General features: G+C 41.6%; 1 protein-coding gene and 1 long non-coding RNA gene across 4 annotated transcripts in view; both read right to left on the reverse strand.

The window, feature by feature from the left end:
* Positions 1 to 9,408, reverse strand: part of LOC116047870 (ras and Rab interactor 2-like) — a 54,261-nt gene extending 44,853 nt beyond the window's left edge. For 2 of the 3 annotated variants that reach the window (XM_031296894.2, XM_031296891.2), the window contains exon 1: positions 9,155 to 9,408. The gene's annotated coding sequence lies outside the window, so the exon portion shown is untranslated. Of the gene's footprint in view, positions 1 to 9,150 lie in introns of all 3 variants that reach the window. The other variant, XM_031296893.2, reaches the window with a different exon arrangement.
* Positions 9,409 to 15,125: 5,717 nt separating this feature from the next.
* Positions 15,126 to 24,136, reverse strand: LOC118493253. The gene is made up of 3 exons (XR_004895251.1): positions 23,964 to 24,136; positions 21,420 to 21,425; positions 15,126 to 15,137 (listed from the first exon to the last, which is right to left on the reverse strand). It is a non-coding gene; the product is annotated as an uncharacterized LOC118493253 (long non-coding RNA).
* Between the last annotated feature and the right edge of the window lie 7 nt (positions 24,137 to 24,143).

The raw sequence follows: 24,143 nt of genomic DNA on the forward strand, positions 1-24,143 counted from the left end.
ACTAAATATCAAACAAAAGCCAGACACTATAGTATTAAGTTGCTGTGAGCTGTGGCCTACATTTACCACTTCTAACCAGAGGCAGAATATAAAGTAATCTCGGAGATTATTCCTTCACAGCACTGTGCAATGCGAGAAAATCTCAGAGCTGAACCGGGCAGACACAGTACTTTTCATCAGACTCACCCCGGGTTAATTAAGTAAACTGCTAACTAATAACACTACCGTCGCCAAAATACCCCCGCAAATCAAATCCCCTACTTCACTGTTAACTGTCAAGCCACTAAACCTAAAAATGAACACCTCTGCTGAAATGTTAAATTCGTTAATGATCATACGACACGAGACATCTCTCTCTCTCTCTCTCTCTCTCTCTCTCTCTCTCTCTCTCTCTCTCTCTCTCTCTCTCTCTCTCTCTCTCTCTCTCTCTCTCTCTCTCTCTCTCTCTGCACACACACACACACACACACACACGAACACACACAAACAGTCCGGTTCTGGTGGTTGATGAACGCAGATATGTGCGGATTAGCTCTCATAACGGGCCGGATGGGTAGCGCACTCTCATGAATCCATGAGACTAATGTCTGACTACTCCACATTGTCATTGTGATATTTTGTGATTACATTCTGAATCTGCAACGTTCTCTGTCAGGTAAATCAGTAAGTTAGTAGTAAGGTATACAGGGGAGTTGCATATGAAGTGGTTTGGGGTCCTTCTGTAAGTAATTTTGGTGTACAATTTGGTTTTGATTAATTCTACAAGCAACAATACCACAGGCCAAGCAATCGGCCCGTTCCAAACAGGCACATTTTCAACGGGCACTGCACTAGTCATTTTAAAACCAGAACACAACAATGAGGATGACTTATTTTCACTCCTGCCACCTAAAAATTTGGCAAACATTGTCTGACTATTTTAAAAGGTACATAACAATGGTAGGATAGGAATCTGGTGTAGACAGCATTACTAATTTTAAAAACCTATTTTCAGAGAATAAAATATTGGACCACCAGAAGCCCCCCCCCCCTGGTACTGGCTAAGAAACACATTGAGTGGCCCAACCATGCACATTTAAACACATGTGCAGTGTGTAGCTATAAGGCTTCTAGTTTTTGGGCTAAAAAAAAAAAAAAACATTTGGAAAAAGGCTGGATTATATTTCCATGTTTTTTACAAAAGCAGAGGGGGAAGAGGTTATTTCCTGGAAAGCAACAGAAGCCAAAGAGTGACAGAAGGCCTGGAACCTTGCTGTTTTTTTATCTTCTGTCTCTCTCACTCCGCCTTTCCTCCTCACATCTCTAGAGGGGCTCTGTTGGGCTAACCCCTCTTGTCAAAACAAAGCAGTAGAGTGGACTTTTGGATTTGTTTTGATTGGGGCAAGACGTGCATGTGTTTTCATGTGGGTGACCGCAAGCTTGTGTGTAATTCACAGTACTTGCCTGGTAAACAGGAAGGCCCCTGGGGTTGTCAGTCCAGGAAAAACAAACACTGGGATGCCAGCTGGTCAGTGATAAACTAGACTCGCATTGCCAGACCTTCCTCCACAGTAGGGTTGGGTACCGACACCCGATGCTAATACGGCAACGGTGCCTTAACAACTGGTATCTACCGGACCGAATAGTAACGCATATTTCGGTGCCTCATTTCGGTGCTACTGAAATGCCAGCGCTGCCCTCTTGCTCCGAAACGGACGTTAGAGGCAACCGAAACATCGCTGCATGTGACGCTAGTTAACATAATACACTTGGCGGCAGGTAACGTTAGCCTACCGTTAGCTAGCAGCTGGATTAAACACGGTTAAAATGCTGACAGCTAACGTTAAACGATGTGACTGTATTTCACTGTCGAGGGTTCTAACACCGAGACGTAACAGTCTGCAGCTGCTGTTGTCGGAAAAACAACACAGACGGTACGTTCACTTGAAACTCGCCTCGCCGGCCTCGTGGTGCATTCAAAGTTATTGTAAAATTCCCTTTTTCCATCTAGTGGTTGTTTTTGTCGTTTACCTGCAATTCACTGGTGAAATAAGTTATTGTTATAAGTTATTATTATTACATTTTTAATAAATCATTTAATTTTGACCATATGGCCTTAGCAATAAACAAGCCGTTCTTAAATGTCGCCGACTGTCGTTTTGTGCCCCTTTTTTCTTTTTTAAATATATACATAAAGTATCGGTTCAGGCACCGGCACCGTTTTAAAAGTATCGTTTTAGCACCGGTATCGGAAAAAACCCAAACGATACGAGTCGCGACAGGACAGCAGAGCGTCTGTTAACTAAACTGCTGAAGTCAGTTGAACAGGTGAAGTGAAGATAACGTTGTCGATAGGCACCTGTGTTTTTCATCAGATAATAAGATATATCAGATAAAATCTTATGTGGAATCAGTTTGACTAAAATGACAAAATTGGTGGTTTTGGCAAGACTAGATTAACTAAAATGTGTAATATATGAAGATATGGGGACCCCAGGCAAACAGCGTCTTGCTTTAAGTTTAACCCTTTCTCTAACTGGGAATGTTGATATTGGCAGTGGTAGAAGAAGTACTCAAAATGTTTTTTTTCCTGAAGTAAAACTATTGTTACTGCACAATACAGGTCCTGCATTCAAATGTTTCCTTCAAGTGAAGAGTGAAAGGGAGGCATTATCAGCACAATGTACTTACATTTACCTAACGTATGTTCAAGGTGGACCTTTCAACTCCAATATAATGCTACATAGTAGGGCTGAACGATTTTTGAAAATAATCTAATTGCGATTTTTTTCCCAAATATTGCGATTTCGATTTGATTATTTTTTTAAGCTCTTTGTCTTCTGTATTATTCAACAAAGACAAACAATAAATCATTTTATAGTATGAACAACACACAATTACACACTAGACAGTTAAAAAAGTAAAAATATAGTATACACACACACACACACACACACACACACACACACACACACACAACAGTGTATTTTTTTTTACAGTGCACAGAGAGGAGCTGCCTCCAGCCCCTCCCTCTCGTGAAGTTGCGTGCTGCCGTGTGCACTTGCTCAGAGAGGCTTGGGTTGCGTTAGCTAGTTGCTGGTGTTCTTGCCGTGGGATTAACTGTACTAATAAAACCGTTGAAACACCGCGGCCACGCTGCTGTGAAAGCTCCCCGAACGTCATTTATCAGAGTCTGGTTGTTACCCCTCTCAGTGGCAGCTCCTCCACTCCATATCTTTATAACGGAGCTAACCGCTAAACGGAGCTAACCGCTAATCAGAGCTAGTTGCCAACCGAGCCTTCAGTTCTGCGTGTCTGTATTCATTAACTGCACATATGGACTCGAACCAGAATAAAACCCTTCATTTTATTAAAATGGCTGTAAAAGTTTTAAACTACAACTCAGAGTTGTTTGAATGACAGAAATCTGCTCAAGGTACAGTGTAGCGTTAGCATGCTAAGTTGATGCTTTCTCTGCGGAGTGCAGACTGATTTGCTCTCGCGAGTCATGTGACCAAATCGCAGCCTTTGCGATTAGGAAATCGCGTTTTAACATATCGCGATATTATCGCAAATGCAATTAATCGTTCAGCCCTACTACATAGTTGAATTAATTATAATGCATCATATTTTAACTGTGATATTTTGTGAGTAAAATCTGAATCTGCAATGTAACCAGTAACATTTCTCTGTCATGTGAATGCAGTTGTACAATGTTTTCCTCTGAAGTACAAGTACAAAGTGAGTCAGTAGTATACAGTGGGGTTGTTTTGGGGGCCTTCTGTAAGACACAGTATTTCAGGGTACAATGGTTCTGGAGAAAGCTGCAAGCAGCGATACAAGAGGACAAATAGTCAGCCCGTTCCAAACGGGACTGCACTAGTTTTACTAAAGCAACGGAAAATCTATGTTTTAAAATGTATTGTTTTTGTTTTTTTTTTACTTTCATTTGTCATCCATCTAGACATACACAAGGATTATATATGCACTCTGTGACAATTAGTCATATTTGTATGATTAAACTTTAAAAAAGCTGGTGGGTCTCTACAGTTGAAATACTAACAGAACACAAAAAGGGGAAATGGGAAAATAAATCATGCCTGTGTGTGTCACTTGTCTTCTTCACAGTAAAACAGCGACCATGCAGTTAAACAAGCGCAATATCTATAGTCTTCAAGAATTTTCCCAGGAGTTTTCTTTGTTTATTCCACTGTGAAAGCAAACCTTTCTGCTTAGTGAATATCTAAAGTTACATGTAAAATGTTTGAGTAATTCTGACTTCTATTAGTTGAGAGTTTGGTAACACAAAGGGGATGTCAACAAATGAGCCTCTTCAAAACAAAAAGGAAAAACCTGTGCTTTCATATTCTTGGAATGTAAGTGACAAGTGAGTAAGTGTGTTGAGAAATACCAGCTAATGCCTGATTCTACAATCCTGGTTAGGCAAGAGGATCTGAGATGACTTATATCCTCTAACCTGAAAGTTCCTTTTACAACTCAGGCATATAGCAGAAATTACACGTGTCACATGTATTGTAGGCAGGTTCCTGGTATTAGCTGCTTCTGGATAATCCTTGCACTAGTCCAAAAGGTATTCAACAGGGGGTCTGGGACCCCTAGGGGGTCCTCAGAGTTACTGCAGGGGGGCACCAAATTATTTGTTTTTGTCAAAAATTAAAATGTCTTTACATTAACATGAATCCAACATAATAATAGCAAAAATAAATCATCCTATTTGTGAAAAAAAAATGTACCGAACATTGATGATAGGCTTACTGGCCTATAGGTAATCTAGCCACTATGGTAGCCATCCACAGATACAGTTAAGCTTAAAGGAACACGCCGACTTATTGGGACTTTAGCTTATTGACCGTAACCCCTAGAGTAAGACAAGTCGATACATACCCTTCTCGTGTCCGTGCGTGTTGTAACTCTGTCTGACGGTTCCACCGGTAGCTTAGCCTAGCACAGAACCTGCAGGTAACTGGTTCCAACTAGCCTACTGCTCCGAATAAGTGACAAAATAACGGCAACATGTTCCTATTTACATGTTGTGATTTGTAGAATCACAGCGTGTGCAAAAAACAACGTAACATGAGAATATGTAATACATGTAAATAGGAACATGTTGGCATTATTTTGTCACTTATTCGGAGCAGTAGGCTAGTTGGAACCAGTTACCTGCAGGTTCTGTGCTAGGCTAAGCTACCGGTGGAACCGTCAGACACCATTACAACACACACGGACACGAGAAGGGTATGTATGGACTTATCTAACTCTGGGGGTTACGGTGAATAAGCTAAAGTCCCAATAAATCGGCGTGTTCCTTTAAGGATTCACTGTGTCACATGCATGTTTAACATTAAAACATGGTGTATAAATATATGAATATGCACCATAAAACGCTATGTGTAAAGGCCTTAGGCCTCCCTACACATTATTGTAGGCCCAGTATACAATATTAGTGGGGGGGGTCCCCTCTCTTTCAGCTTAGGGGTCCTTAGCTTAAAAAACGTTGAAGATCCCTGTACTACACTGTGATAAAGCCCATATTTTGTGTGTTAGTCCACTATGTTAAGAGTGAGTCCATCAGCAAAAAACAAAAACAAAAAATAAAAAATGATGAACCCTTTAAAAAAAGTCAATAAAAGTGAGCAAACACCTCAGTCTTTTACTTTTAAATTGCACATGGCCTTATTGTGATTATTTATGTACTGAAATTGTAATACTTACATTTTAACTGATTACAAGTGGTCACCCAAAGAAGGTCAGTGTTTCATAATTTATAGCAATGCTAAACTGTAGATGAACTAATTCCAGCCCAGGATTTCAATCCATCAATTTCATATCACTTCTCCAGTGTTGGGGCGCGCAGGGGGCAGGATTTTAACCCAGCATTGTAGGGCTGCCACCTCTTAGTCGATTAGTCGACTAATCGGTCGTTTTGGTCTTAGTCGACTAAGATTTCTTTAGTTGATGAGTCATTTTTATGCTTAATTACTCATTTCCAAGAAACTTATGAGCACATTTCTGGTAAGCACAAGATTTAAAGTGGTGCTTTTGCAGGATTAATTGTGGAGAAACTCAGTTTTACAGATGGTTCATTAAGAGACTAGACTAGAAAAGCACAATATAAATGTAGTCATTTATATTGTGCTTTTCTAGTCTTAACCACCTCTCAAAGAGCACAGCTCTGTCGATTACATCAACTAATCGATTAATCGACAAAATCATATAAGTGTTAGTCGACTAAGAATTTCTTTAGTCGAGGACAGCCCTACAGCATTGGACAAGCGACCATTACACCTTGGACAGTTTGCAAGTCTTTTAGAAATACATTCACAGCTACACAGGATTTAAAGTTACCTGTTTACCTCATCTGCATCTCTTCAGATTAATCCCAATTCAGAAAAAAACTCACCGCAGCGACCGCTGGTTCGGTTCCGACCTGCGGCCCTTTTCTGCATGTGATTCGCCTTCTCTCTCCCACTTTCCTGTCTTAACCTGTCCTATAAATAAAGGCAATAAAAGCCAAACTAATACATAAATTGCAGGGTGAATTTTCCTAGTTGGGAACTAGTTTTTCCAATTATTCTGACACCACATGAATCTCCCAACGTAACAAAAGTGAAAAATAATTTATGTATCCCCCCCATGATTCAGATCCACTCCAACATGTTATGGGTTCTTCCTTGGCCCATGCTACACCCTTCCACCAAGTTTCATTAAAAATCGGGCCACTAGTTTTTTCGTAATCCTGCTAACAGACAGACAAACAAATCAACAAACAAACCTAACCAAAAACCTAACATCCTTGGAGGACACAGGTCCGCAGGAAGCGCGGCGGGCTTTGAAGCCAATTTGATGTAGCGGTTTAAAAGTTCAATTACAACTTCTGTGTCAGTCACATGATGCTATGGGGCCCAAAAACACTTTTTCCTATGGACTTGCATAGTGAAAGAGACGTGTAAATCAATGGATAAATCTTTTTCGAGCGTTACAACCCCCCCAAAATGACTTGTTTCACTATCAAAATTTGATTTATTCTGTCTGATAACATTTGGAAAATCTAGAAGAACTGCAAGATTAAATCCCCACTCAGGTAAGTGGCACGCTAAACTGAAAGTAGCCGGCTCGCCTGGCAGAGGTCTCTAGTGCGCCTGCTCTATGGCCCTAGGGCTGGGCATATGGAGAAAATCAAATATCACGATATTTTGGACCAAATACCTCGATATCGATACCGCAGCGATATTGTAGTGTTGACTATTGGTGCTTTCACAAAATATTTACACAATGAGATTTTTGATAAATAATCATCAGTAATGTGGATATAATGACTAAGTGGGTAAAGGCAATAAATAGAACAGTTACAACAGTCTGGTAAGTTCAGAAAATGACATCACTTTACTGTGATGCAGCCTTTAAAACCAGGAAAAGACAACACTTATGCCATATTACGATATTACGATATCCAAAATCTAAGACGATATCTAGTCTCATATCACGATATTGATATAATATCGATATAGTGCCCAGTTCTATATGGGCCCCATAGTTCAGAAGCAGCATCTGTCATCTGGGTAATTTTATAAGCTGAAGTTGAACTATTTTGGCTTCATGTGCCACTGAGCAACTCTCATAGGAAAGAGTGTGGCTCCGCCTCGAAAGCTGTATCCAGGTCTTACTATACATCCATGGGCGGAGGTATAGAAACTGAGAAAAAAGAAACAAAAATGTCACTCCACCTGAGCAAAGAGAGTGAGCTTGACATTCAAAAGGAATTGGTCAGACAACAAACCAGGCTGCCAGAACAATGCACTCTTGAATTCCTGAACTGTGACTCAGGTTTGAGGTAGACAACACAACACTAAGCACATTAGCAGATTTCTGAGGAGATTGAAAAACCAGGGTCTTGGCCTGTACCATGAAATACTTTGGCTTTACCTATGAGAAAAAAGTTAGGGAGATGATATGATGTGCAAGGTTGGGATAATAGTTGAGGTTACAGTCCGAGAACCCTGCGAATGCCTGACAGCAACGTTTGAACAGCAGTCTAATTGCCATGCAAACAATAGATGACACACCAATCTGTGAGCTGGAAACTTTCAGGGGCAAAAGAAAGCAGAGTCTCAGGTCACCAGCCACAAAACACCACTGCAGACAATTGGATATCTAGGCTGAACTGAAATCACACTGCTCACATATCAACGGATGCTCCACGCTCTGAGAGTTTTGGGGATAAGCATTTTGTTTTCTTGACTTGACGTAGTCTCTTAAATCACATCTCTCATTGAAAACTCAACATGGGTTCTGTATTAAAAGTTGTGTAACTTCTAAATCTGCACAAGATGTGATTTAGACAAGTACATGCACACAAGTCGTTATAAATCACCAAGTACACATCTACAGCATACACCAAACTCAATTAAAAAATGTGCCTATTATCTATAGCCTATATGTAGTTATAGGCTTAAGATTATTGATACTGGCCATGGACCGTATGGTACAGGAACAAACCGCTTATAACGTCCTGTAAGATGTCGACAGCCTACTTCAAATGCCTTAAAGTTTAAACCACATTTATTACGGTTTATAATGAATGACATTTTTGAATGATTTTTTTAGATGCCGAATTGAAGCAAAAACATCTTAAATGGGGGCGCCTGGATGGCTCGCTCGCCTGGTGTGCGCCCCATATACTGAGGCTAGGTCCTTGCCACAGCGGCCCGGGTTCGATTCCGACCTGCGGCCCTTGCTGCGTGTCATTAGCCCTCGCTCTCCTCTTTCATGTCTTCGGCTTTCCTCTCGGGTAAAGGATAAAAATGCCCCAAAACAACTTAAACATCTTAAATCACAGTTTATGCTCTATGTGAACTCGCAAAGCAACACATTTTATACGAAATGTTATGCGTATGCCTTCGCTTTCATCTGTGCTGGTTACACACTGACGACGTGCAACAGGTGGTGATAACTTGTACAACACGTCCCGCAGGATTCAATGCTGCCTTATTGTTGACGGTGCAACGATTAATAATGACCCTATGGCTGGGAGTTTTGCTTTCTCAAGAGACGGAGCTAACTTTGAGTTTGGAAGTTAGCTACAGACGACAAAAACACGAAACCACCAGAGCAGAATGTCAACACAAAGGGAAGCTTTAACGGTAACGTTACTTGCCTATCACGGTGTGAGTGTTATTCCAGTCTGGCAAAAGAAAACTCCGCTGCTCCGAAGAGTTGCTGCTGGACAGGTAATTGACATTATAGCTCCATGTCGAGTACCTTCGGTGGTTGTAGGTTGTGATAATTAATACTTACTTAAGTATTTGTAACTTTCAGGTGAGGAAAAACAAGTAAACAGAATCTGTCCTGTGTCAGGGCGGCTGCCTCCATGGTCCTAAACTCTTCTGAGAAGCTTGCCTGCCTTGCTGGCGTTGTTCTCTTTGTGTAAAACAAGCCACAAGAAGAAAGAACTTCCGTTTATACGTTTCAAAATAAAGTATACATTGTTAGCCTACATAAATCAATACAATTAAAAGTTGATTTTCAGCTATTTCAAAAGTTAATACCATCTAAACTAACCTACCCTATAAACAAAATGGTTTATGTACATTTTGGGTAATAACTTACTTCCTGTGTTATTACCAATATTTATACTTCAAAGTACCCAGTGCAACATAGTCCGCTCAGTTAACTAGTGTTTTAACTTGATTGACCAGACACTAGAGTAAAGTTACAGTAGAAAACATGTTGCTAATGTATGACAGAAACAGTAATTTCTAAATAGATAAAGCAGTAATGTGGTCTGGGTAAAAGGGATAGTATGTGTTATTTATAACATGTTTTCCAGTCTCTCTAAACTTTACCAAATATTTTCAAATGTTTTGACAGTTGGTCTAGTAGGCCTATAAATCACTTCCTAAATTTACCCTGGTCTTATGCCCTAATGGTGCCACATCTGTGATGCAGCAGAATTTCTTTCATGACATTTTTAAAGCGTCACATTTCATGCTTTTATTTTAAAGGTAAAGCCGCACTACTTCCGGAGGTTTACTTCTTCTAAGCCAGCTTGATGCCACTACTGCCTCAATCTCCCCACGGAACTGCAAATGAACAAAAACAGACTAATATCATCATATCACGTGTCCATAGAATGACAAAATGTTATGCCCCCTTTACAAAGCTTGAGGGTTTCCCCCCAGATCAGAGCAATTACAACTTACTGAGATGCCCTTTTAACAAAATAACTCGACAAACAGATCTAATTATTCTTCAAATAAGACCTACATGTTCAAACCATAATAATGGCAATATATAAGCAACAAACCTAAACTGCAGTGCAGTTTTGAATCACTGAAATGGAAGGAGAATGTTTTTATTTATGAGTTGGTGATACCACTGCTAAATATAAAAACATGTCACAGGTACATGTTACCTACATGCTATTATATTTATCTGATTTTTGTCATGTTTCCATGCAGCTCAGTATACTCCGTTCATTTAGGTCTTATTTTAAAAGCTAGCATTGCTATCAGAAATGGAAAGAGGAACAGAAAGAAGGCAAACATTCATACTTTGCAGAAATTGCACTTCTGTAGAAGCAAAAAATCCAAGTCTAAAAGCCTACTATAACATTTAACACAGCTCCTCCGCTCTGGGTAGAGTCACTGAGTTTAAACAGAGTGGGATTGGATTTAGCTTGATCTCTGTCATGCTTTTCCATGATATCATTATACACTTTAAAGTCAGTTTCAACTATGGTAGTCGCTAGTAGTAGTTAGTTTGACATGTCCAGTCTGGTCTGGTGGAGTTGTAGAAAGTCGGACCAATGTAGCCCATTTTCCAACATACAGCAATATTCTAATAGCTTGAAATACTGTCTCTAAAATGGGTGGTTTTTTTTGGCAATTAGTGAGTAACCATACTGAGTAATTCTTCAAAAGCTTGAGGAGCAAAACGGGCAAAATTCGCAAAAGCTGGAGTATCTTCTAAGCGAAGTTCTTGACACAAGTTAGGATAGACACCCTGTTTTGCAGGTTTACACCACAGTCTCCTCCTGGCTCGTCTTGATTGCCGTCTCTCCTGTACACGGCTAGCAGCTTTACAGGCCAGGTAGACCATAACTACTTTGGCCACATTCAACAAGGTCTCCACTTCATCCATGTTATATTAAACCAAAACTCAAATAAGAAAAGGTAGGACTAGCTAGGTGACAGAAGTCAGTCTTGTCTGTTACTGTCTGGGCAGTGTGGATTGGCAGTTGGGTTTATGAACATTCTAAAGACTACCAACTGACAATTGCCACTGCTGCCAACTTTAGAATGTTGGAGTTTGTTGGTATTTGTTGGAGCAGTGTGCAAGCTCCTTTAGTGTTTCTGACCCAGTGGCGGATCTAGAAAATTTGACATAGGGTGGCAAAGGGGTGGCGAAAGGTCTTGGCAGGGTGGTATTGGAAGATGGTACACGGAAACCTCATATGTAAATGGCTTGTGTGGCAAATAGAGGAAAAACTGTAAAACTGCATAACATAATTCTATCATTTGTTTGACCTTTTGGTTGATCATAATTAATTATATAGTAAGACAAATAGAATAGAATGTGTCTTATTTTATCAGTAATTATGATTAAGTGTGTGTGTGTGTGTGTGTGTGTGTGTGTGTGTGTGTGTGTGTGTGTGTGTGTGGGCGGGGGGGGGCAGTTTGACAGGCGACGCGACAAGCGGGCACAATCCCGTGAAACTCGCGTTCGTGCTCGTCACATGCGCACGCAAGAGTTGAATTGTGTTGAACTTTTCCCTACGCGAGCAACACGCCGTGCAAATCAATGAACAAGAGACTGATTATTGCTGTTTGTGAGTTCACTAAACTATAAAACTGTTTTCTAAACAGTTATCAGGACATAGACAGCCGGACTTCTGCGTGTCAGAGCATCGGCACAAGACTGAATTTGTCGGGTAACGTCCGTAATTATGACTATGCTAATTGAGCTAACTTTAGCTATCAACAATAACAGATCGTGGTTAGGAAAATACTAGGATTGCCACTTTTTGTTATGAATGGACCTGTAATTAGGGATATATGATACCACAGTCAGCTGATCTCATTCAGTTGTACGGCAGGGATACAGTAGTGCACAGAATCCCCATGGTTACCACACATTGATCGCCTGGCGTTTAATCGCGGAGCGTTGTCCTTCACATGAGGAGCGAGATCCCGTGGATCCACGCGACTACGCGGGCGAAGTGTCGCTCCCCATGTGAAAAGCCTTTTATTCCCACAATGGGGAAATTCTCACTGTTAGGGCAGCAGCGAGGGATAGGGAGAGCTTCATATTTCGCTTCCTTTACGACAACTTTTAACATGTACAAGATAAACATGAGCAGGGGCTAAACGGCTTTTCAAATCCAACATAAAAAGTATTGGACAGTTTGAATAAAAGTAGAAGAAAAATGTTTTATTGTGTTAAATGCACATCTTAAATAATAGGTAGTTGCTGAGCGCACATGGTTATTGGAGTTAGAGAAAATGGCGTCCATCTTTTTCCTTTCCATATTTCGTAAAGTGTTCTTTCTTTGCCATATTTTAGGAATCATCAGAAATCATTACATTCATACTGTATATTCAAACATAAACAAACTGGTATCCCATAGCAACAATAGGATCAAAGATAGAATGGAATAGAATCAATAACCATTTGGATTGAAAACATAAGAATACATGTTGTTGTCATAACGACACACTATGAATACTGGGACCCAACTTTAGTTCTGACACAAATTCACTCAGACAGCAGTTTGTATCAGAGAGTCATTTGATTGTGACAATCCAAAGGTGCACATTGCAACAAGAGAAAAGACACTGGTCCAGCAGAATACAAAGTTGGAAAACATGGAATTCCACTCCAGAGAGATTGAACCGCAAATGAATTTCAGTTCACTTGAAGAACAAGTACGGTGTGAACTGAAGGACAGCGAGGCGAGGCTCACCCAATGTGAATCTGAGGAAAGAGTTCACCTGATCATCCGAGAGGACTTGCTGGCCAATCTCCTCGATCAGCTCCAACAACAGAGAGAGGGCAGCAGTTGGAGGCATGAGAAAGAGCTGATGCAGAGGGAGATGTGTGACCTGAAAGTTCAGCTTGCTGAACGTGTCCACTCCCCACCCAGGGAAACAGAGTATCTGAAATCCCACCTGGGAAAAATCAGCAACAGGCTGCGAAAAGCCCAAAAAGATCTCGACCTGCAGTACTTCATTACTGAAGACCTGAAAGTCGAATTGGAGCAGATGAAGGGAGAGAAGGAGGCCCTTAAAAATAATGTGGAGACTCAGAAGATGGAGCTTCGTAAAGAGAGACGCTCGCAGAAGCTAAGACCACCAACGTAAGGTTGGAGAGCTATCTGGAGATTGAGAGGTCTCAAGCTCAGGAGCTAAAGGATAAATTGAGCAAGATGGAGGAAGCTCTCCTAAAACAGGTGGAGGGAAAGACGATACTGGAAAGATCCCAGGCTTCCCATAGAGCCCAGCTGGAGATGCAGGACAAAAGCAACAAGAACCTCATGGCTGCTCTTGAGAAAAAGTGTGAACATCAGCTGGAGAGTGAGCGTGTCCTATGGCAGCAGGAGAAAACCTCCCTGCTAGAGGAGAGCGAGAAATCAAGAGCCTCCTATGTGGATCAGATTGACAAGCAAAGCGTTGTGAGTGACTGCCTCCTGGCTTCTCTGAAGAAGACTGAGCAGCAGCTGGGGAGTAATCTCAACCAGTGGAAGGAAGACAAGTCATCCTTCCTTCAGGCCATAGAAACCCTGAAGCTGACTCAGCAGGAAAAAGAGCAGCAGTGGGAGAGGACTGAGAGCACCATGAGGTCCCAGCTGGTAGATCTTCAGAGCCAGATAATGACAAAGGCCAAAGAAGAAGAAGTGGTACAAAAAGCTTTTCTAATGCCTGGCTGAGGTAAAGAAAATCCATTTGTACTTGTATAGTGTCTGTCTGTCTGTCTGTGTCTGTCTGTCTGTCTGTCTGTCTGTCTGTCTGTCTGTCTGTCTGTCTGTCTGTGTGTGTGTGTGTGTGTGTGTGTGTGTGTGTGTGTGTGTGTGTGTGTGTGTGTCTGTCTGTCTGTGTGTGTGTGTGTGTGTGTGTGTGTGTGTGTGTGTGGGTCTGTCTGTGTGTGTGTGTGTGTGTGTGTGTGTGTGTGTGGGGGGGTCTGTGTGTGTCTGTGTGGGTATGTGTGTGTGTGTGTGTGTGTGTGTGTCTATGTGTGTCTATGTGGGTATGTGTGTGTGTCTGTCTGTCTGTCTGTGTGTGTCTGTCTGTCTGTCTGTCTGTCTGTGTGTGTGTGTGTGTGTGTGTGTGTGTGTGTGTGTGTGTGTGTGTGGGTCTGTGTGTGTGTGTGTGTGTGTGTGTGTGTGTGGGTGTGTGTGGGGGGGGGTCTGTGTGTGTCTGTGTGGGTGTGTGTGTGTGTGTGTGTCTGTGTGGGTATGTGTGTGTATGTGTGTGTGTGTGTGTGTGTGTGTGTGTGTGTGTGTGTGTGTGTGTGTGTGTGTGTGTGTGTGGGTGTGTGTGTGTGTTTGTGTGTGTGTGTGTGTGTGTGTGTGTTGGTCTGTGTGGGTCTGTGGGGGTGTGTGTGTGTGTGTGTGTGTGTGTGTGTGTGTGTGTGTGTGTGTGTGTGTGCGTGCGTGTGTGTGTGTGTGTGCGTGCACGCGCACGTCACTGCAGTATTGTTGGAGTATTAATGCCTATAGGTAGTGCATGCTGCTTCTGCTTGCCACTCTCTGCTTTCAGCTACTGCCACCGGATAGCCCTTTGTTTTCAGGGGCGAAAAGAGGAGCCGAGTGTGTAAGCTTCCTCAGCCGGTACATAGCCTCTCCACTGCCAAGATCTCGTACACGCCTCCCCGTGGCACACATGGTAACTGGTCCCTTGTGGTTCAAGGCTAAGTTGTACGGGATCTTGGAGCAGCAGTGGGCCCCAGAGACGTGGCATGCAGGCCCATCGGTGAGTGGAAACGCCCTGATGCCCGTCAACCACTGTCCCAATTATGGGTAAATAGCCCCAGCTATGGGTAAATAGTGAAGACCCCAACGGCGCCGGCAGAAGATGTGGTGTGAAAACCACCACAACGGCTGTGCAGGCGGAAGAAGGCAACCCCAGAGCCACGTGGGTTAACTCGGGAGGGTACAGTGGCTAGGGGAGCAAACCCCGAAGACAAACCTGCACCTGGGGACAGGCACAGCCGGAGTCCAACTGACCGGACCACCGGCAGCCCCCTGCAACTCCTGCCAGACGAAGGTGGTCATGGGTTCCCTCATGCCACTGGAGGTCCATCTGGTAGGAGTGAAGATGGTGGGAGTGAGGTCTGCGCACCCACACCCTCACCTTAATCCTCACCTATGCGCAAGCTTTTTGCTGCCAAAAAAAAAAAAAGTCCGGCGGCGATGTGAGAAAACTGAAACTAGTTCTTACAACTATATAATAACCACTGCATACACACAAACACTAGCTACACAAATAATCTTTTAAAATAAATGCACAAAAATGATGTCATGGTTGCCCTGGGCCTGTCGTGTACTGTGGTTTGTCTTGTTAACTTGCAGGTGTAGCGATAATGAGAATGTGATCACCTGGCCGGTCCTCCCAGACTATTTAACCCCACCTGCCCCGAGACCAGGCAGCCGCATTCTCCCGACTGCACACCAACATGTTTTCTCTCCGTTTGAGTTTTCCCTTTGTTAACTACTGACAACATGCACCTCACATTCTCCATTACATCCATACACCTTCATTCATCACTGATACTGACAATCACATCTCATCATTCTCTTGTTTGCATCATTATTTTATCATAACTTTATTATTGTTACGTTGCTGTGCATCTCCCTCATTTGTTGTCGTAACAAGTTGGGGGCTCTTTTGCTGTGAGTATAAAACCAGGACCTTGTTTGTGGTTTTCTTTAATTAATCCTAGTTAGTTGCTGTTGAGGCAATTTGGTTTAGTTGAGCTAGTCTATTGTTGTTTAAATGTTAAGTTGCACTACAGTCAAGTGTAAAATAGTTTGATGAATAAATCAGGGGACAAACGCTCATTTACAAAATATAAGTTGGCTCAAATTATTTTATATGTTAAATATAATATACTAAATATAGGTTTTTGCCTGGAAGTACATGTTGGTCATCCAAAGAAAATAATTAAATTAACAATATGGGAGCATTTCTTTCAGAGACATTTTGCAGGTTTACTACGAGTCTCATGTAGCTTTAGACTTTAAGACAAAACAGGTTTATTTAGTGTCACAGAGCCTTCCACACAACACACACAACACAGCTGCAATTCAAAGTTTTATGAAGAAGAAATGCTTTAGAATATACACACAAATTTGAATTATTTGGTAAAAATCAATTATCAGTTGACTTTTTTGTTTTGGGAATAATAAATAAATCCTATGATTTTAATACATGTAGTTTTGTGCGGCCAAATGGGAAAGTTGTCTGTTGGGCCTGTGAGGAAAAAAGAAAAAAAAAGGAAAACCTTGTGATTAGAGGACACAAGAGCATGCTGCTTTATTTTAAAGGGTCACAAGCGGAAAAGGTTCAGAACACTGGCATACCGTCTCCTCACACTGTGCAGGATCAGCATCAATATATTTATGTATTTAGAAAAGGGGGCTTCAATGTTTTTTAAACCAAGGACCCCTTAACTGAAAGAGAGACGGATCAGGGACCCCATACATACAGTTGTGTTCAAAATAATAGCAGTCCAACATCACTAACCTCATAAATCATTTTTTTTGGTAGAAGTGATATTTCTACATGGCAAATAATTTACTAGTAAGTGTTGTAGAGTCATAGAAAACCAACAGACCCAACAGTCATGACATGCATGCTGCTCATTCTGTGTAATTGAATCTGTAATTGAAAGGGGCACGTTCAAAATAATAGCAGTGTTGTGTTCAGTTAGTGAGGTGATTGATTCTGTGAAGAAACAGGTGTCAATTATGGCCCATATTTAAGGAAGGAAGGAAGCAAATGTGCATGCTGGTTATAGTGCATTTCACACTGAAATACTCAGCAAAATGGGTCGTTCCAGACATTGTTCTGAGGAACAGCGGACTTTGATTAAAAAGTTGTATGGATAGGGGAAAACATGGCATTCAAATGCCTTGAAATGGCATCCAAAGCCTGAACGACGTGGGAAAAAACGGTCAACTACCATTCGAATGGATCGAAGAATAGCCAAAATGGCAAAGGCTCAACCAATGATCAGCTCCAGGAAAATCAAAAAAGACTTAAAGTTACCTGTGAGTACTGTTACGATCAGAAGAAGGCTATGTGAAGCAAAGCTATCAGCTAGAAGCCCCCGCAAAGTCCCACTGCTGAAAAAAAGACATGTACTGAATAGGTTGAAATTTGCCAAAGGACACATTGACTGGCCAAAGCAGAAATGGGGCAACATTCTGTGGACTGATGAGAGCAAAATTATTCTTTTTGGGTCTAGGGGCCGCAGAAAGTTTGTCCGACGACTCCCATGCACTGAATTCAAGCCACAGTACACTGTGAAGACAGTAAAGCATGGTGGTACAAAAATCATGTTATGGGGATGTGTTGGTCCTATTTATCGCATACCAGGGATCATGGATCAGTTTCAATACATCAAAATACTTGAAGAGGTCATGTTGCCTTATGCTGAAGAGGAAATGCCTTTGAAATGGGTCTTTCAACAAGACTGACCAAAAACACACCAGTAAGCGGTACCAGTAATGTTATGGAGTGGCCAGCCCAATCCCCAGACCTCAATCCCATTGAAAAATTGTGGGGTGACATCAAAAATGTTGTTTCTGAGGCCAAACCCAGTAATGCAGAGGAATTGTGGAATGTAGTTCAATCGTCCTGGGCTGGAATACCTGTTCACAGGTGCCAGAAGTTGGTCGACTCCATGCAACACAGATGTGAAGCAGTTCTCAGAAATAATGGTTATGCAACTAAATATTAGTACAGTGATTCAAAGTAAAGCAAACCCTTGAGACATTTTTCAGTTCATACAGTAAATGTTTGAGTTTGTAAAGAAAAATGCAAATACTGCTATTTTTTTTGAACAGCCTAATATTCCTTTTTCTTCACTTTCTGTAAAGGTATAACACAAACTTGATCAATTTTGGTCATGTTTTGATTTGGAATTGAATGTGCAGTGTTTCCAATGCATTGATATTATGGAATTAAAAGCTATTCTAAGGATTTTGAGCATTATTCACTTTTTTTTAAACACACTGCTATTATTCTGAACACAACTGTATATTATATAAAATGAAGTTGCATATAAAACAAGGCCTATAATAACATGTAAGACAGCCTAAAGCCTTTATACATTCCTTTTTGGTGCATAAAATACTAAGCTATTAAAACAGCCTAATCATTCTTTTTTTGTTTAAAGTGCCCATATTATGAAAAAATCACTTTTTCTGGGATTTGGGGTGTTATTTTGTGTCTCTGGTGCTTCCACACACATACAAACTTTGAAAAAAATCCATCCATGCTGTTTAGAGTGAGATACGGTTTCTGAATGTGTCCTGCCTTCAGTCTCTGGGTGAGCTGCTCAAAATCGGCACGGCTTGTGACGTCACAAGCCGAAACGAGCAGGCTAACCACAACCATTAGCTCGTAGCGTTAGCATGCTAACGCTATGGCTAACGCTAGCATGCTAACGCTAGCATGCTACCTCGTTCTCAATAGCAAAGCACTGCTACAACACACACAAGTTCACCATAATCTACAAAAGAACTACTTACATGTGCGCCCTCATTTAGAAGTCTCCCAGCTAATCCTGCCTTGTAACTGACCGAAGTTGTAGAAACAGCCTTTCTTTTACTGTCTATGGAGCTAGCTAGCTGACATGATCTACATCTGAGCTACTGGGCATGTGCAGTGCAATCAAAGATAGTACAGAAGAAGAAGAAGAAGAAGAAGAAGAAAAGAGGTCTCACTCTGTAGCTAAAACAGAGACCAGCTGAAAAGAGGATCTGCAGCAGTGAGAGAGAGCACTGCAGTACAACACAAATATGGTGTTTTTTGAAAATTAAACCATGTAAACTTATTCTGGTACAACCTTAAAATACAATTATGAACCTGAAAATGAGCATAATATGGCTGCTTTAATGTTACATGGGGTGGCAAAGGGGTAGCGAGAGATCTTGGCAGGTTGGCAGGGGAAGACGGTACATGGGAACCCCCATATGTAAACGTACTGCTATACCCTACTATGCCCCACAACACCCTGCTACGCCCTGAACTGCTACAATTATTATTTCTAGTCATAGTTCCATTATCTTTATTGATACTATAATTGCCACCGTTCATCATACAAACTGCTATAATTATTATGAATCATAATTCTCTATATCTGTATGTCTGTATCCGTCTCTGTGTCTCAACCAGCAGCGGCAGATGGCTGCCCACCAAGAGCCTGGGGCTGTCTGAGGTTTCTGCCCAAAAGGAAGTTTTTCCTCGCCACTGTTGCACCAAATGTTGGGGGAATTGTTGGGTCTTTGTAAATTATAGAGTGTGGTCTAGACCTACTCTATCTGTGTTTTGAGAAGAGTGAACTCTTGTTACAATTTGATACTATAAATAAAATTGAATTTAGCTGAAATTGAATTAAATGGCTTGATCATATTTACTGATACAGAAAAATAGAACAGAATGTGTATTATGATCAAACAAAAGGTAAAACAAATTCTATAATAGAGAAACTGTAAAACATCATTAGATAATCTATGTATATGTACATATTTATATATCTAACCATATAACATATACTACAGAATGGAAATAGCCAAAAACTGAAAACATGTCATTTCACTGAGTGACATGACATGTTATGCTACTGTTCTGCAATTTATATGGAAGGAGAATATAAACATACCATATGGTCCAGGGGTAACTGCAGGCCTCTTCCTCCCTGTCATCTTCATCTGCCTCCTTCTGATCACTCCCTGCCTCTGTCCCTCTCTCTAAATCTGCAGCCTCCTCTTCATCCCTCACAGTCAATTCTTCCTTTCCCTTTTCGCTTTCACTTATTTCTGCATCTCCTTCTGTGGTCTTCTCCTGCTCTGACCCACCTGGTCTCTCCAGTTTACTGCCTTCTTCTTCTTCATTTCCCTCCTTCTCTTCATCCTATGCACTACTCAGAATTTTCTTGGCTGGCAATATCCCCACTTTTAGGCTTCAGCTAATATCTCCAGTTACTCTGGCCTGCAAAAGTCAAGATGTGAAAGGCTCTGGTTATGCTTGTATTACATTACACTGCAGGGCCCTGTAGCTAATAAGTAGCCTAGCCTAACAAACATAACATCAGAAGAGATTTATTACATGCACACAACAGTTATGTTTAGACTAGCCTTCTTAATCCCATTGTATTTGTTGTTTTCCCAGTTTGACAGTAAAGGATGTCACCTGGTTTAATTTGTGCAGCCTTCACAAGTCTCAGCAAGCACTGTGTAGTGTGTTGTAACGTAACGCCACCGAAACGGCAACCCTCTGTAAACGTTATGAATTCAAACATGCCAGTTTGTGTTATGCTGTTCTTGTCTTTACTAAAATCAAAGCTAATCAAAGGGCAGAATGCTCTTACAAATCACGAGGGAGCGATTTGACTTTTGGCTAACGTAATAGACGCGCTGTTGTTGGTGCTGATTCGCCTTTAGCATACATTACATTCATTACAAATTTAACTTTGCTATTTCTACGGACTAGAAGAAGAAGAAAAAGGTAAGCAACAGCAGAACTGGCAGCAGCATTGACGTCAATGCTTCGATTTGATGACCTACTTCGTCAGATCAAACCTTTCATTCGCCATAAAAGAACGCATCTTAACCCAGTAAGTTTACAAGACTTGCAGTCACTCTGAGAGTCCTGGCATCCGGTTACCCTCGAGCTCGTCCATGCTTCCTATTTCTGCTTTGTCGTGCGCCGCTGAAAAAATAAATGCGGGCGCGCCAGTGAGATCTATGTCATTTTGACGTCACATTGGCGCGTGCCACCCCGGCTAGTATACCGCACGTGTTACAGACGCCGTAGCCGAGCTGGCACGCGCCAATGTGACGTCAAAATGACGTAGATCTCGCTGGCGCGCCAGGAGTTTGAGTGCGCGACCAGAGGAAACAGAAAGCACGAACACGTTCGAGGGTAACCGGATGCCAGGACTCTCTCTTGTAAACTTACTGGGTTGAGTTCTTTTATGGTGAATTAAAGGCTTGATCCAATGAAGTAGGTCATCGAATCAAATCAAAGCATTGACGGCAATGCTGCTGCCAGTTCTGCCATTGTTTACCTTTTTCTTCTTCTTCTAGTCCGTAGAAATAGCAAAGTCGGTAGCCTTTCCTCATTAGCGCCACCTCTGTTCAGGAGAAGACTGCAACTAGACTGCGCGAATATAAACAGTTACGGTGCTCCCATGACGTCACACTGGCACTCGACAGGTCGGCTGCGGCGAGTATACCGCACGTTTCAGTCGCTCCAATCTTTGCCGGGATGCAGGGCAACCGCACCGCAGCAGACTCGCTGTGTGCGAGCCAGACTGTGCAAACGCCACTCTGCACGTTTGATGCAGGGACGTAGCTAAGTATTTGAGGGGCAGGGGGCTAAGATTACGTCTACAATTATTATTTATTATTAATTAATATAAATGAATTGTTGTTTTCAAAATAATGCATCATAGTTTAATTGTGATATTTTGTGGGTGAAATCTGAATCTGCAACGTAACCAGTAACATTTCTCTGTCAGGTAAATGTAGTAGTACAATGTTTTCCTCGGATGTACTAAAGTACACAGTAAGTACAGTGAGGAAAATAAGTATTTGAACACCCTGCGATTTTGCAAGTTCTCCCACTTAGAAGTCATGGAGGGATCTGAAATTGTCATCGTAGGTGCATGTCCACTGTGAGAGACATAATCTAAAAAAAAGAAATCCAGAAATCACAATATATGATTTTTTAACTATTTATTTGTATGATACAGCTGCAAATAAGTATTTGAACACCTGTCTATCAGCTAGAATTCTGACAAAGACCTGTTAGTCTGCCTTTAAAATGTCTTCCTCCACTCCATTTATTATCCTAAATTAGATGCACGTGTTTGAGGTCGTTAGCTTACCCATACAATCAGTAAGAATCCAACTACTAACATGGCCAAGACCAAAGAGCTGTCCAAAGACACTAGAGACAAAATTGTACACCTCCACAAGGCTGGAAAGGGCTACGGGGAAATTGCCAAGCAGCTTGGTATAAAAAGGTCCACTGTTGGAGCAATCATTAGAAAATGGAAGAAGCTAAACATGACTGTCAATCTCCCTCGGACTGGGGCTCCATGCAAGATCTCACCTCGTGGGGTCTCAATGATCCTAAGAAAGGTGAGAAATCAGCCCAGAACTACACGGGAGGAGCTGGTCAATGACCTGAAAAGAGCTGGGACCACCGTTTCCAAGGTTACTGTTGGTAATACACTAGACGTCATGGTTTGAAATCATGCATGGCACGGAAGGTTCCCCTGCTTAAACCAGCACATGTCAAGGCCCGTCTTAAGTTTGCCAATGACCATTTGGATGATCCAGAGGAGTCATGGGAGAAAGTCATGTGGTCAGATGAGACCAAAATAGAACTTTTTGGTCATAATTACACTAACCGTGTTTGGAGGAAGAAGAATGATGAGTACCATCCCAAGAACACCATCCCTACTGTGAAGCATGGGGGTGGTAGCATCATGCTTTGGGGTGTTTTTCTGCACATGGGACAGGGCGACTGCACTGTATTAAGGAGAGGATGACCGGGGCCATGTATTGCGAGATTTTTGGGAACAACCTCCTTCCCTCAGTTAGAGCATTGAAGATGGGTCGAGGCTGGGTCTTCCAACATGACAATGAGCCGAAGCACACAGCCAGGATAACCAAGGAGTGGCTCTGTAAGAAGCATATCAAGGTTCTGGCGTGGCCTAGCCAGTCTCCAGACCTAAACCCAATAGAGAATCTTTGGAGGGAGCTCAAACTCCGTGTTTCTCAGCGACAGCCCAGAAACCTGACTGATCTAGAGAAGATCTGTGTGGAGGAGTGGGCCAAAATCCCTCCTGCAGTGTGTGCAAACCTGGTGAAAAACTACAGGAAACGTTTGACCTCTGTAATTGCAAACAAAGGCTACTGTACCAAATATTAACATTGATTTTCTCAGGTGTTCAAATACTTATTTGCAGCTGTATCATACAAATAAATAGTTAAAAAATCATACATTGTGATTTCTGGATTTTTGTTTTTAGATTATGTCTCTCACAGTGGACATGCACCTACGATGACAATTTCAGACCCCTCCATGATTTCTAAGTGGGAGAACTTGCAAAATAGCAGGGTGTTCAAATACTTATTTTCCTCACTGTATATTCTAGTCTAGTTGAGGATTTCAGAAACGTTGATAAAAGGGGTTGGTGATGTAATGTAAAGTAATGGATGCTGAATGTTGAAGATGGTCGTTGTTGATTATATTGTGTCAACTTTGTAGTCACACACACACACACACACACACACACACACACACACACACACACACACACACACACACACACACAATGAAGCTCTGCATTCACACAAAATCTGACAATGAGGTACCTTCCCTTGGAGGTGTGTGTTTATTTGTGCTTTAGAAGATAACTGCAGTAAAACAATCATAAAATAAAATGTAATCCTTCAATTCACTGCTTTGTTCAGTGCTCCCTCTCTTCAATTACTCTCTAGCTCGCTTGACCACCCTGCTCTCTCTCTGAGTGATACCTACTACATATTATACATTTAAGGCAGGAGATGACAGAAAAAAACTTCTTAACTTTAAGACAAATGTTTTGATTTGGTTGCCCCCTACAGTATAAACTGTGAACACCCACTGTACAAACGCTCATAACTTCAGTAGAGTTACAACACTGCATCAGGCATTAACCCTTGTGTTAAGGGTTAAGTACATAACTAAGGATTATGTACTTCTGTTTACTTTGTTGAGAATTGCTCTCTAAACCCTGTCTCTTGTAAAGTAAGTAAGTAAAGTTTATTTCTAGAGCACATTTAAACACAGTTTAAGCTGACCAAAATGCTGTACAAAAAAACACTAAGGTGCTGTATTAACCCTTGTTTTGTCCAACACAAGGGT

The sequence above is a fragment of the Sander lucioperca genome, chromosome 15 (genome assembly GCF_008315115.2).
Source record: "Sander lucioperca isolate FBNREF2018 chromosome 15, SLUC_FBN_1.2, whole genome shotgun sequence".
NCBI lineage: Eukaryota > Metazoa > Chordata > Actinopteri > Perciformes > Percidae > Sander > Sander lucioperca.